This window comes from Pristiophorus japonicus, unplaced genomic scaffold, assembly GCF_044704955.1.
Source record: "Pristiophorus japonicus isolate sPriJap1 unplaced genomic scaffold, sPriJap1.hap1 HAP1_SCAFFOLD_270, whole genome shotgun sequence".
In the NCBI taxonomy this organism is placed as follows: domain Eukaryota; kingdom Metazoa; phylum Chordata; class Chondrichthyes; family Pristiophoridae; genus Pristiophorus; species Pristiophorus japonicus.
The window spans coordinates 490,229-502,929 of record NW_027252450.1 but is presented as its reverse complement, the minus strand read 5'-3'; the positions used below and the strand labels follow the sequence as shown (position 1 = coordinate 502,929).

General features: G+C 44.6%; 1 protein-coding gene across 1 annotated transcript in view; it reads left to right on the top strand.

The window, feature by feature from the left end:
* The first annotated feature begins 111 nt into the window (after positions 1-111).
* Positions 112-12,701, top strand: part of LOC139247338 (killer cell immunoglobulin-like receptor 3DL1) — a 91,222-nt gene continuing 78,632 nt past the window's right edge. Inside the window, exon 1 of the mRNA XM_070871616.1 lies at positions 112-166. The gene's annotated coding sequence lies outside the window, so the exon portion shown is untranslated. The remainder of the gene's footprint in view (positions 167-12,701) is intronic.

Sequence of the window (12,701 nt, the reverse complement as noted above, 5' to 3'; positions counted from 1 at the left end):
AATAGGAGTTTAAGACACTGCAGAACTCCTATTACTGTGATACGGTAGCTGATTGGCTGCCCAGAGTCCAGCTCAGGGGCTGTGCACGCATTGACGTGCACTCGCTGCGAATCGCAGTTGAAGGAGGCCACAGCATTGGAAGGTCCAACGTGGGTACCAGCTTAAGGTAGGTGCCTATTTTTTCTCTAAAATGCTCGCGGGAAGGCCAAACTAAAATTTCAGGGCGAATATTTTTACCATTTACCAGTATTTAAAGTTAAGATACACTGCAGCTGTGGAACTCATATTGGCTAATAGAGCAAAAGATGTAAACGCCATCAGGGCTCCATGCAATCCCAGCTGGAAGCTACCAGATGGAGCACAGGGCAGCCGGGATGCAGACTACTTTGCCTCCTAGGGCCATGTGATCCAATAGAAAAACGTACCTTACGCATAACGGCCGCAGTCATCATCTCCGCTCAGGAACACTCAATTTTTAGAGTGGTCCTATAACAGGCACTAGGATGTCTTCAGCAAATGAAAACATGCCAAAAGACGATTCATTTAATATCTAGCACTTTTGTTCTTACTGAGAAGCAGAATCGACAACATAGTAGATAAATAGATGAACTGATAAATAGATGAACTGATATATAGTTGATGTATATATATGCATATCCATGCATCTTTCTCTTTTTCTCTCTCTCTCATATGAGAGAGAGAGAAAGAGGGAAAGATGCATGGATGGATAGATGGATGGATGGATAGAAAAATAGAAAGATAGATAGATAGTTAGATAGATAGATAGATAGAAAATATCAGTCAGATTCTGAGAGACAGGCGTGTCCTTGCTGATTTAATAGTTTTAATGTTCGACTGTATTATGTCTCGAGTTACAGTTCATCTATGAGCTTTCCCTGGAGCAGAAGAGGGGAGGTTGATGGACAATGAGTAGAGGGTTTACGATTAACTCCTATGGTCAGAGGATTGTTGCAGATGTTAGTTATTTGACACAATTAGCATTTGAGGGAGAGAACATTTCGTCTCTGTTCAGTGTTAAGCGTTACTTCATAGACGTTTTCAGCAGGACTATGGAAAAACAGCATGAGAGTGCGATTTCTTCCAGATGGCTGAACAATGTCAGTGACCTGTATCTCCCACTTTGGGTGCTGTAAACTTCTAGAATTCTGTAAACTTTCTAAGGAGAAAAATTCAGCTGAATGATAGAAGATCTTAAACAAGTTTGACGGGGACAATTAAAAAAAAATATACGCTGTGCTTTGCTTAATAATTAATGGCATATTTTGAGCAAGCAGAGAAGGGGTGATGAATGTTCAATAATCACTGGATAGACCTCAGCTAAAGTATTATGTCCAATTCTGGGCACCACAATTTAAAAGGGATTTGAAGGATTTGGGGATGGAGCAGAGGGACTTATTTGCAAAACGAAGGACTTCAGTTATGTAGAGTCACTTGCGATGTGGGGATTGTACTCAATAGAGAAAGAATATTAGGTGAAATTTAATGTATGCGTTCAATATTCTGGGGGAATCTAATAGAGTAGATTGGAATGGAGTGTTTCCACTCGCACGTCAAAGGACACAGATCTAAGATAATTTTCAAAAAATCAAGGTGAGCGATGAGACGATTTTATTTTACTCAATGAGTTGTTATGATCGGGAATGCATTGGCTGAAAGGGTGCTGGAAGCGAATTCAATAGTAACTCTCTAAAGGATAGTGGATATACTGAAAGCAATAAATCGCAGAGCTACCGAGAAAGAGCAGTGAGGTGTGGCTAATTGAAGAGATTTTTCAAAGACACAACACAGCCATGATGGTCGGAATGGATTCATTGTATTGCAGTATGATCAATGATTCAAGCAAATGCTTAGAAAGTTAGTACCTTTTGGGCCACGCAGAGCGGACCATCAAAATTCATAAGCACCGACAAAATAACAATGATATCAGCAATGTACGCCGGCTAGGCAATCCTTTATTAAAATAGGAACCCATTCAACGCATGCGTAGTGCTAAAATACTGCTGGGTCTACATAGATACTGGAACTGTTATTAGAAATCGGTACCTGATATGACTTCGGGTAACTTTACATCCAGAATCTGTTTAATATGTATTTTGACGTGTTGAAAGATAACACGGTGATGAAATTATGTCAAACGGTCTCAGTAATAGACCCTGTTTGCTGAAATATCATTGAGGGTGGGAGGCTAATTGGACCCAGTGTATGTTAACCTGTTATTAAAAAAGGAAAATGCTAGAAATACTCAGCAGATCAGGCAGAATTTGTGGAGAGAGAAACAGAGGTAACGTTTCAGGTATGTGACCCTTGGTCAGAACTGTAAAAAGTTAAAGATGTAGCCGATTTTTAAGCAATTTTCAACGTAGGGAAAGGGGAATGGGACAAAAGAACAAAGGGAAATTTCTGTGATAGTATGGAAGGCAGTAGAGATTAAAAGACAAAAGGGATGATAACGCTAAGCAAAAAGTAATGATACTAGTAAATAAACAAAAGATGAGTCTAGAAGAGGTGTAAATGGGAATGGCAGAGTCATCAACAGGTGCAATGTGCAAAAAAAAGGGGCAGGCTCTATGGTCTGAAATTGTAGAACTCGATGTTGAGTCCGGGTGGCAATAAAGTGCCTGATCGAAAGTTGCTGTTCCTCGAATTTACATTGAGATTTGTTGTAACAATGTAGGAGGCCGAGGAGTGAGAGATGTGAGAAGGAGTGGAGCGGAGAATTAAAGTGACGCGTGACAGGAGGCTGGGGATTAGATTCACAAACTTAACTGATATGTTCTGCAAAGCGATCACCCAATCTGCGTTTGGTTGCTCCAATGTAGATGAGAATACATCGTGAGCAGCGAATACAGGATGCTGAATTGTAACATGTGCAAGTAAATCTCTGTATCACCTGTATGAAGTGTTTGCTGCCCTGTAAAGTTGGAAGGGAGGAGATAATAGCACAGGAGTTGCATCAACTACGCTTGCATGGGAAGGTGCCGTGGGAAGGAACCTTATCTTAACCGAAAACCTAGTCTGAAACCGACGGAAACATTCTTCCGTGGAGTCCGACCACACAACAATTGCACAACATCGCAATCAGGCACAGAAACAGAAAAACGAAATGTGTTGAAGATATTGCGCCATTTCTTAAAACTTTCCATAAGCTACGATTTAGTGGGTTAAAGACAGAAAGAAGCTGCAAGAATATGTTTAGAGAATCGGAGTTCATTCTGCAGTATAATGGGATTGCAGGTAGACCTGGAGAGCTGGTATTGTATGATATGGCTGACCCACAAGTGGTAATATGCAAACTTTTTCAATCAGTTAAGGGGACATAGACTTTGGTGATGCATCTGGAGGCGTTAGTTTAAATTGCACATGACGTGTGAATGACAGGTTCTGTTTGAGCCCAATAGCAAGAATTGTAGTCAGAAGTAATAATCAGTCTTAGGGTCGCTTTTTCCACTGCAATCATTGAAATGCAGACTGAAAAATATTTGGACAGTTAAATATTTTGTAACGGTTTTGTAGAAAATTGAACAATAATGGTGAGGAAAATTGGACTATTACTGTAACGGCGTCCACTCAGAAACCTAGTTTGAAACCGGTGGAAAACATTCTCTCATTGGAGTCCGACCATACAACAATTGCAACCGGATGCAGAAACAGAAGAACGAAATGTGTTCATGCTATTGCGCCATTTCTTACAATTTTCCATCAAATGTTACTGCACAACTGACACATATGTGTGTCTGCAATATGTAATATATTACAGCTAGAATAAAGAAGGCAGACTCTGCACTGCCGCTCACAACAACAACAACTTGCATTTATATAGCGCCTTTAACGTGGTAAAACGACGGAAGGCGCTTAACAGTTGTATTATAAGATAAAGATTTTGACACAGAGCCACATAAGAAGGATTAGTGTCGGTGACCAAAAACTTTGTCAAAGAGTTAGGTTTTAAGGCTTGCCTTAAAGGACGGAAGAGAGGTAGAGAGGCGGAGAGGTTTAGGCAATGAGTTCAAGATTATAGGGCAGAGCCAACAGAAAGCATGTCCACTGGTGGTTAAAAGATTTCAATCAGGGATTCTTAAGAGGACAGAATTAAAGGAGTGCAGATTTCTCGGGGAGGCCGGGGGTTATGGGACTGGAGGAGATTATAGAGATAGCGAGCGGCAAAGTCATGGAGGGATTAGAAAACAAGGATGGTAATTTTGAAATCGAGATGTTAATTAACGGGGAGCCAATGTACATCAGCGAGCACAGGGTGATGTGCGATCGGATTATAGTGGGAGCGAGCACACGGTCAGCCGAGTTTTGAATGACTTCAAGTGTACGTGGGGTAGAACGTGGGCCGCCAGCAGGAGTTCATTGGTATCGTCAAGTCTACAGGTAGAAAAGTCACGGATAAGGGTTTCAGCAGCGGATGAGCTGAGGCAAGGTCGGAGACGGGCTATGTTATGGAGGTGCAAATAGGCGTTCTTGGTTATACCATGAATATGTGGTCGTAAAGCACATTCCATGGTCAAATATGTCACACAAGTTTGCTATAAGTGTGGTTCGGGCTCAGACAGATGTCACGGTGGGCTGGATTCAGTGGCTAGGGAAAAGAGTTTGTGGCGGGGACCAAAGACAATGTCCCTGAAATCCCGGCCTCCCAGGTCCGTATGGAGAGTTCACGGACCCAGAAAGGCATCACAAAAGCCAATTTTTTGGCACGCGATGCGAATGCACCGGAAACTGGCTTTACCGATCTGTTAAGTTCTGGTATCTATTGAACACATCTCGGCAGCAAGGACCTTCGAATGGGTAAGGTTGCTGTATTCGCCTATCCCTTGCACAGCGAATGTCCTTAAACCGCTTGCGCCTGCTAAAAGCAGGTGCTTTGCCTACTTTTACCAGCATGAGTTTTAGAACATAGAAAAAATTAAAAAATCTAATCAAAAAAACATATTTTCCTGTTAAAAACCGTGCTCACTCAGGTAAGTTAATTTTAAACCATAATTTAAAAAATCGGATAATGTTTATTGTTTCTAAGTCATTTATTTAAATTAATTTAAATTAATGTTAAATATGCGATGTTTTCTTTCTATTTATTATTGGTGTTTTGGTGTTGTGGATATGTTTCTCAATCATAATAATGAGAACTCCTACTTACGGAGTTCCCATTAATATGAACGAGAAAATACTTTCTGGATTGGCTGCCTTGTGCCACGTGCCTCCAGCGCTAGCTCTACATTCCGGCGGATGTGCAGGCGCTCTGATTTACAGTGAGAGTAGGCCTCTGGACGGGGATCTCTGGTGGGCGCAGCAGCAAAAGCTTAGTTTGCATCTTTTCTCTCGAATTAAGTCGAACGCCCACAGGAGAAGGAATCGGGATTTCAGAGCCTATCTTCTTCAGTTTGTCAATCGTTAATTGCAGAAAATGTCTGCTCATCCAGAACAGGATGTCGGACAAGCAGCGGGTATGGTGGCATAATGGTTACGTCACTGGGCTAATAATCCAGAGGTCTGAACTAATAACTATGTCGTGAATTAAATCTCACCACAGCAACTTGACGATTTAAATTCAGTTAATTATATAACTGAAAACCAATCTCGTGTCAGTATTTCTTCTTAAATGGGCCCTCGTATCGAGGATGACTTTCGTCCACCAAAAAGGGATGGGTTCACAGGTGTTACAATCAGGGAGCTGATATAGAAAGGTAGAAGATATCTGTGCACTGATTTTTTAACCGTTGCACAACAGCTAACACACTGGGCTTGACAACGCGAGGACTTGATCCAGTGGCAAGGATTAACCAAGACGACTGGAGACCAGCTGTGCTGCACGGAGCTATTGCACATACATATCACAGTGTGGGCTGGCTGTGCTAACCCGGGGCCCTCGCCTCTGCTGGCCCGAACCCATGCCTCTTCTGCGCCCCAATCACTTCGCCGCTCCTGTGCCCTAATCTCACCGCTCCTACCTAGCTGTACCTGCCCACGCTCAAATCAGCGACCTGGATTATGGTGACAGTCAATCCCGTCGGTGACTTCATTGCCGTTGCTCTCCAGCACCAGCTCCCGTTGTTCTCTAGAGTGGCATGCAGCCAAACTGTCCATGGCAGTGTTTGATGGGGACAGTCGAGAGAGCTTTACTCTATATCTAACTGGTGCTGCACCTGCCCTCTGAGTTGGATAGGGCAGTGTAGAGGGAGATTTAATCTGTATCTAACCTGTCTGTACCTGCTGGTGGGACAGTTTGGAGTGAGCTTTACTTGGTATCACGTCCCCGACCTGTGAGAGACCTTCTGTGGCAGGTCATGGCTATAAAAAAAGCAGCGAGCGGCGGCCAATTCACACAAACTCATACACACACAAGCTCGCATGCGCATGCGCTCATATATACACACACACACAGTCATACATACAATCACAGTCACACACACCCAAAGACCCGCTCACATTCCCACACGCTAACGCGCACAGACACACGCTCACACACACACACATACACTCACATGCACTCATACGCACTGCGCATGCACAGTCGTTAACATACACACACGTTCACGCACACACACACGCTCACACACACACGCTCACACACATGCTCTCGCGCACTCACAGACATGCACACACACACTCACACACATGCTCACATACACGCTCACACACACGCTCACACACACACACTCATTCGCATAAAGGCACATACACTCACACATATGCTCACAAACACGCTCACACATGCGCACACACTGGCTCACACATACACTCAAGCACACACACGAACACTCACTCTCACAATCATGCACACAAACACACTCACACTCATACACACGCTCACACATGCACTGCGTATACACTCTCACACTCGCTCACACACACACACACAATCACGCACACACCATACTCACACACACGCACTCACACGCACACTCACACATGCACTGCATACACACTCTCACACTCGCTCACACACACAAACACACACACTCATGCACATGCCCTCACACACATACACGCACTCGCTCATACACTCCCTCACGCACACACATACGCTCACACACACACACACATACACACATACACACAGACACACGCTGACACACACTCACACTCACTCACACACACAAACGCAAACGCACACACACTCACACACATACACGCTCACACACGCACACACACTGGTTCACAATTATGCTCACGCACACACACACACACGCTCACACAAACACACGCTCACACAAACACACACTCACACAAACACATACAAACACTCTCACACAAACTCATGCACACAAACACACACACATACACGCAATCAAACACATGTCACATATCAACGGCTAAACACTTTAGAATCTTTAGAAGACATAGAAATTTAAGAGTCAATGTTCAAAAAGGATATTAGGAATGCTAAGAAAGAGAACACTATAAATTCTTGGCCAGTAAAATTAAGGAAACGCTTAGATGTTCTATGAATATATTAAGAGTAAGAGGGTAACTAATGAAAGGATGGCGCCTATTCGAGACCATGAGGGCAATTTTTGTGTGGAGGCGGAAGATGTTGTTAGGGATCTTAACAAATACCTTGCCTCTGTTTTCACAAAGGAAAGAGGGAATACAGCTGCTTCTATAGAGGAGTGTGATATTCAGGATTAAATAAATATAGTGAGAGAGGCAGTATTAAGGGGTTTAGCAGCTTTCAAAGTAGATCATTTCCCAGGCCCAGATGAAATACATCCCTGATAGTTGAGCGAAGTAAAAGAGGAAATAGCAGAGGCCTTAACATTCATTTTCCTGTCCTGTTTTGATATGGGCATGGTGCCGAAGGTTTGGAGGACTGCTAATGCTGTACCCTTGTTTAAGAAGGGGAAAAAGGGATAGGCCGCGTAATTACAGGCCTATTAGCCTAACCTCAGTGGTGGGAAAATTATTCGCAAAAATCCTGAAAGACAGAATAATTCTGCATTTGGATCGGCAAGAATTAATTAGGGATAGTCAGCACGGAATTGTTCAGGGAAGATCGTGTTTGACTAAACTGGTTGAATTTTTTGAGGAGTTAACCAAGAGGTTCGATGAGGGTAGAGCGTACGACGTAGTATATATGGACTTTAGCAAGTCATTTGATAATATTCCACATGGTAGACTGATGTTTAAAGCCCGTGGGAGCCATGGCAAAGTGGCAAGTTGGATCCAAAATTGGCTTGGAGATAGGAAGCAAAGTGTAATAATTGATCGATGTTTTGGGGATTGAAAGGATATTTACACTGGAGTTGTGCAGGGCTCAGTACTGGGACCCTTGCTTTTTGTGGCATATATCAATGATTTAGATGTGAATATAGGGAGTAAGATTAAGCAGTTTTCAGATGTCACTAAAATTGGCCGTGTGCTTAGTAATGAATAGGAATGTCAAGGGCTGCAAGAGGATATCAATCTACAGGTCAGGTGGGCAGAGCAGTGCCATTTGGAATTTAATTCAGAGAAATGTGAGGTGATGCACTTTGGGTGGGCTAATATGGAAAGGGTATACACATTAAGCGCTAGGCCACTTAATAGTGTAGATGAACAAAGGGACCTTGGAGTGCTTGTCCACAGATCCTTGAAAGTAGCAGGCTAGATGGATACGGTAGTTAAGAAGGCATATGGAATGCTTGCCTTTATTGGCCAAGGCATGGCATATACACGCAGGGAGGTGATACGTAAATTGTATAAAACTTTGGTTAGGACACAGCTGGAGTACTGCGTACAGTTTTGTTCGCCGTATTATAGGAAGGACGTGATTGCACTAGATATGATGCAGAAGAGATTTATTAGGATGCTGCCTGGAATGTAGAGTCTTAGTTATGAGGACAGATTGGATAGAAACATAGAAAATAGGTGCAGGAGTAGGCCATTCGGCCCTTCTAGCCTGCACCGCCATTCAATGAGTTCATGGCTGAACATTCAACTTCAGTACCCCATTCCTGCTTTCTCGCCATACCCCTTGATCCCCCGAGTAGTAAAGACCTCATCTAACTCTTTTTTGAATATATTTAGTGAATTGGCCTCAACAACTTTCTGTGGTAGAGAATTCCACAGGTTCACCACTCTCTGGGTGAAGAAGTTCCTCCGCATCTCGGTCCTAAATGGCTTACCCCTTATCCTAAGACTGTGACCTCTGGTTCTGGACTTCCCCAACATTGGGAACATTCTTCCTGCATCTAACCTGTCTAACCCCGTCAGAATTTTAAATGTTTCTACGAGGTCCCCTCTCATTCTTCTGAACTCCAGTGAATACAAGCTCAGTTGATCCAGTCTTTCTTGATAGGTCAGTCCCGCCATCCCGGGAATCAGTCTGGTGAACCTTCGCTGCACTCCCTCAATAGCAAGAATGTCCTTCCACAGGTTAGGAGACCAAAACTGTACACAATATTCCAGGTGTGGCCTCACCAATGCCCTGTACAACTGTAGCAACACCTCCCTGCCCCTGTACTCAAATCCCCTTGCTATGAAGGCCAACATGCCATTTGCTTTCTTAACCGCCTGCTGCACCTGCATGCCAACCTTCAATGACTGATGTACCACGACACCCAGGTCTCTTTGCACCTCCCCTTTTCCTAATCTGTCACCATTCAGATAATAGTCTGTCTCTCTGTTTTTACCACCAATGTGGATAACCTCACATTTATCCACATTATACTTCATCTGCCATGCATTTGCCCACTCACCTAACCTATCCAAGTCGCTCTGCAGCCTCACAGCATCCTCCTCGCAGCTCACACTGCCACCCAACTTAGTGTCATCCGCAAATTTGGAGATACTACATTTAATCCCCTCATCTAAATCATTAATGTACAGTGTAAACAGCTGGGGCCCCAGCACAGAACCTTGCGGTACCCCACTAGTCACTGCCTGCCATTCTGAAAAGTACCCATTTACTCCTACTCTTTGCTTCCTGTCTGACAACCAGTTCTCAATCCATGTCAGCACACTACCCCCAATCCCATGTGCTCTAACTTTGCACATCAACCTCTTGTATGGGACCTTGTCGAACGCCTTCTGAAAGTCCAAATATACCACATCAACTGGTTCTCCCTTGTCCACTCTACTGGAAACATCCTCAAAAAATTCCAGAAGATTTGTCAAGCATGATTTCCCTTTCACAAATCCATGCTGACTTGGACCTATCATGTCACCTCTTGTCATTGGAAAAGAGGAGGTTGCGAGGAGACCTTATCGGGGCGTGCAAAATATTGAGGGGCCTGGATATAGTGGGTAGCAAGGGTCTAATTCCGGTGGAGGGGGCTATAATTTTAAGGTGGTTGTTGGAAGGTTTAGAGAGGATTTGAGGGGGGTGGGGTCTTCTTTTCGCAGAGAGTTGTGGGGATTTGTAATTCACTGCCTGAAAGAGTGATGGATGCAGAAACCCTCACCACTGTTAAGGGATGGTTTGATGGGCACTTAAAGTGCCATTAACTACAGGGTTACGGACCTAGAGCTGCTAATTGGGATTAGATTGGATGACATTTTGTTGGGCGGCGCAGATATAATAGTAACTACTGCACGCAATAGAATACAGCCAGGGTGATCTCCTGGATTGGTTTCGATCGCCTGGATGGGTTGCAGAGGAATTTTGCCAGATTTTTTTCGCCATACCTTGACCTGGGTGTTCTTATGGTTTTCGCCTCTCCCTGGAGATCACATGGCTCCGGTTCGGGTGGAGTGTCGATGTTTTTAGTGTAAGGGTTGTTACAGTTCTGTGGGGTGGACTGGTTGGGCTGGGTGCTCTTTGCCTTTCCGTCATTGTTCATAGGTTTATATATAACCTTTAGAGCTGCTGACCAAAGGCCGTGCGGCTCTTTGTCAGCCAGTGCAGACATGATGGGCCGAAATGGCCGCCTTCTGCGCTGTAAATTTCTATGTTTCTATGCTCAAACACACGCTCACACATGCACATACTCGCTCACACAATCAAACACACAAACGCACTCGCGCAAACGTACACGCACTCACACACATACTCATACACACACACACACACACTCACACTCACACACACACTCACACACTCTGACACACACACATTCACTCTCATAAACATATACTCACACTCATACACATACTCACACTCGCACACACACATACACACGCACTCACACACGCACTGACACACACTCACACTCACGCATACACACACACAGAAGCTCACACACACGCTCACACACATACAACAGGTTCACATACGCTCACACAAACACAAACATGCACATGCTCACACACGCACACAAACTGGTTCACACTTACGCTCATGCACACATACACACACACATGCTCACACGCACTCACACTTACGCAAACACACACACACATATGCACACACGCACAAATATGCTCACACACTCACAAAAACACACTCACTCAAACGCACACAAGCACGCTCACACAAACTCATGCACACACACACTCGCACATACACACTCACACAATCAAACACACACACTCTCACAAACGCTCACACACAATCATACATTCACACACTCACTCACAGTTGCACTCGCACTCGCACACGCACTCACACTCACACTCACACTCATACACATGCTCACACACACGCACACACATGCACACTCACACGCATGCACACTCACACGTATGCTCACACACACGCTCACACATACACACACTCGCTCCCGCACGCGTTCACGCTCACACACACGCTCACACACACGCTCACGCACACAGACATGCTCACCCAAACGTGCTCACACTGACGCTCACACACACATTCACACACACGTTCATGCACACACGCTCACACTCGCACACGCACTCACACTCACACTCACACTCATACACATGCTCACACACACGCACCCACATGCACACTCACACGCATGCACACTCACACACACTCTCACACACGCTCACACACACACTCCCACTCACGCACACACACTCACATACAAGCTCACATACACTCACACTCACGCACAAACAAACACACACACATGCTCACACACATGCTCACACACAAGCTCACACACTTACGCACACTTGCTCACACATATGCTGAGCACACGAACATGCTCACACACACATGCTCACACTGACGCTCACACACACATTCACACACACGTTCATGCACACATATGCTCACACCCACGCACACGCACACACACTCACACACAAGCTCACACACACTCTCACACACGCTCACACACACTTACTCATGCACACACAAACACACTCACAGACATGCTCACACAGAAGTTCACACATGCACACACATGCTCACACACTCACGCACACACTCACTCAAACTCACACGCACCCTCACAAGCATGCTCACACACACGCGCACACACACTCACGCGCACACACACTCACGCGCGCACATACTCACACGCGCACATACTCACGCGCACACACACTCACGCGCACACACACTCACGCGCGCACACACACATTCACACACACACACATTCACACACACACACACAAATACACTTACATATATCACATATTATTAGTAATAATGACCATGAAACTACCGGAATGCGAGAAAAAATACCTATGGTTCACTAATGTCCTTTCGTAAGGAAACCTGGTCTAGCGTATATGTCATCCCAGACCCACAGATTGGTGATTCACTCTAAACTGCCATCTGAAATATCCTAGCCAGCCATTCAGTAGTAACAAACCATTACGAAAAGTCACCATTGTGT